The sequence below is a fragment of the Ictidomys tridecemlineatus genome, chromosome Y, assembly GCF_052094955.1.
Source record: "Ictidomys tridecemlineatus isolate mIctTri1 chromosome Y, mIctTri1.hap1, whole genome shotgun sequence".
In the NCBI taxonomy this organism is placed as follows: Eukaryota; Metazoa; Chordata; class Mammalia; order Rodentia; family Sciuridae; genus Ictidomys; species Ictidomys tridecemlineatus.
Window position 1 is genome coordinate 215,202 of NC_135494.1, and position 3,076 is coordinate 218,277.

Here is a 3,076-nt window from a genome sequence, read left to right on the forward strand (position 1 = left end):
GCGGGGACCAGGGCCGAGTCGTGCGTCGGGTCGCTCTCTGACGGGCTGCCTATTGGTCGCGCTGCGTCACGTGCCCGTGCTGGGCGGGCGGGGAGGCAGAGCCCGGGCCAGTTAAAGAGCCGAGTTCGCTTCCGGCCCAGCTCTGCCTGCGAGGTCCGCTACCCCAGCCGCTCTGGACCGCGCCCCCTCCGCGGGTGCTGAGGTCCGCGATGGAGTCCCTCCCCGGGGATCAGGAGGTCCACTGGGGGCTCCTGTCCCTCCCAGGGGTCCCGAGGTCTGCTGGAGGCTCCAGACCCGCCCAGGGGTCCCAGCGTCGTCTTTAGGGCCTCAAGTCCGGCCTGGGGTCGGGGTGGGGGCAGAGTCCAGCCCTAAAGGCCCGGGATTTGAGTTGGGAGATCCGTCCAGCGAGAGGGGATGCCTGGCCACCGAGTTGGAATTTAGAAAACCCCGAAGTCCACCTGGTCCCAAAGGAGCCGCCCTCCCCACCAGGCCGTGGGATCCAGCTGTCCAGTGCCCAGGGGTTGGAATTCACCGCTGTGGCTCCCCCTTCCCTCCTCCCTCTCGTCCCGGCAGTTCCAGCTGAAAGGCGCTTAAGCCTCTGCAGGAAGCACCGCGGGTCTGGCGTCGGGAGTTGTCACCCGCCTCCCGGGGGCGTGGGAGCTGGGTACCAGGATGGGGGCTGCTGGGTCCCCGAGACTGGCTGGCCCGAGAGTGGGCGGTGCCTGTGGTGTGCTCCGCTGTGCCCACTGGTCGTCCCCATTGACTCCCTGAAAAGAGCGGGCGTCAGTCCCACTGGCCCCTAATTCTGAGCTGTCACAGTCCTTCAGACCCAGCTCCCCTCTTAAGGAAATACCCGGGTTGGGCTTTCTGGGTCACTCTGTGTTGACTGTCAGCAGAGAATGAGGAGCAGGTGGAGAGCCGAATGGGGGACAGATGGGAAACCGACCCAGGAACGGGTGTGGCACGTCGCTGGGAACCGGGGGTGCCTTGGGGCTCCCAAGTCCCTCGCACACACGCCTGAGTTGATGATGTCGCGCGGCCGGTGTCCTCTAGTTGCTGGTTCCTGGTGCCCTGCGCCCCGTGGCGAGGGCTTCAGGGAGCCAGAGCATGAGCCACAGCTGCTGGCCGCCCAAGAGCTGGGTCTGAGCGGAGGGCGGAGCAGGCGGGGGACCTGCGCGCCACCTGGCGGGAGGTCTTGGTCGTCACTTCATTCCAAGCCGTGATCCCCACCCGGGCACAGCCTCATTTCAGGTCTTGAAGTCAGTCACAGTTGGTTTCCAGAGCGCCAGCGTCCAGAAAGGGATCCTGAGCCACTGGACGCCTGCACTAGGGGCCTTAAGCACTCCATCCTGCTGGACGCCATGGCACACGCGTGTGATCCCAGCACGAGGCGGGGGCGCCCCATCTCCCACACTCATGCCCTCTCTTAGCCCCTGCAGTAAAGGGCTCCCCATGGGCTCTGGAGTCCTGATGTTGTCTGGTAAATTCCAAGGCAGGGCAGCCAGGGGCAATTCCCAGTGGGCAGCAGAGTATGGTGTCAGCTGTTGGCTGATGGCCCTCACCAGGCCTGCAGCAATTTCTACAAGACTGAAGGTCCCCGAAAACCTCTGACCCCGGGAGGAGTGCCCCACTTAGGGTACAGCACCGTGTCATCCTGAGTCGGCTGTCACAACGGACACTGGTGACCTTGGGCTGGATGGACCACGAGTGATGCCCAGGGGTTGGGCTCCGACCTCTGCAGGGTGGTGTGGGTGATGCTGTGTACTGGGCCACCTGGGCAGCGTGTCCCCCGGAGGCCAGGGGGGTCTGCACGTGAAGCTGCCCCTCTGCCGACTGCTGGGGAGGGACTCCGGGGTGGCAGAGGCACTGGGCGGCATCGGATCCCCGAATCTCTGAATCCGCTGCAGGCTGTAGTACTGGGCACACAGTCCTAGGGACCAGGAAGTTCCTGCTGCAGCCAGGCTGGCAGACATGTCCTCGGACACCGGGGGCTCCTGGGATGGTGCCGTCCATCATAGGAGCACACCTGGACACTCCCTGCTGCTGTCCGGGACCAGGAGGCCCCAGGCGCCCGGGCTGCTGAGCTCTAGCAGGTGTACCCCTCTGGTGCTGTTCCAGGAGTCTGGGTTGGTGGCCCGTGGCCTGGAGGACCCTGTCCACCCAGCCACACAGGCTCTGGCTTCCTATCCTCTGAGGACACAGCCTTCATGGTCGAGGACAGTGACATGGTCACTGGAGTCCAGGTTTGGGCCTTCTGGAGGCCATGGTAGGGAGCCAGGACATCAGAGGGGAACAGTACTGACCAGAAGTGCAGGCGATGTCCGAGGGACCGGAAAATGAGGATGGGGTTCACAGGGACATCAGCAGGTGAGGCTTGTGGGGACGTGGGGGTCTCTGCCATCTCCTGCCTAGGCCCTGGTTGCTGGCTCTCCTTGGTGTCCCTGCCTCAAGCCCCATGGGTGGGACAGGCTCCCTTTAGGGCGGGGGTGGGGTGGGGTGGGGTGGGGTGGGGTGGGGTGGGTGGGTGGGGGGGTGAGACTTGGGCACAGGTAAAGGGCCTCCCAGGTCAAGACCCCTGGGGTTTGGCTTCCAGCTGGACACAGGGACCTCAGGAGCATGGGGTGGGGGCACGGCATGGTGTGGAGGCCCTGCGGGAGGCACCTGCAGCTGGTCACTGCCCTCCTGCCGGCTCCCCTGTGGACGGCCAGACCCTGCTCCCTTCAACACCTTGGCCTGGTGCTGGGGGCACCGGCTCCTCCAGGATTCCTGTGACCTCCTTCTCTGGGCGAGTCCCCATGGGTCTGGGGGGGTCTTCTGGCTGAACCGCCCACTCCACCCGTGAGAACACGAGTGGCCTCCACAGCTGCCCGGGTGCAGAGGTTGTGGCCGCGCTCCTGGAGTGGACTCCTGGGGCGGCAGGCCAGCTGGGCATGCAGGGTCTGGCCACAGTCCTGGGTACCACTGGCCCCGGCGGCAGCGCTGTCCCCAGCAGCAGCAGCAGCACTGAGCTTTGCCGCCCTGTGAAGGACCCCGACCAGGCGCCGACCCTGGGCGGCTGAACACACCCGGCAGGGGC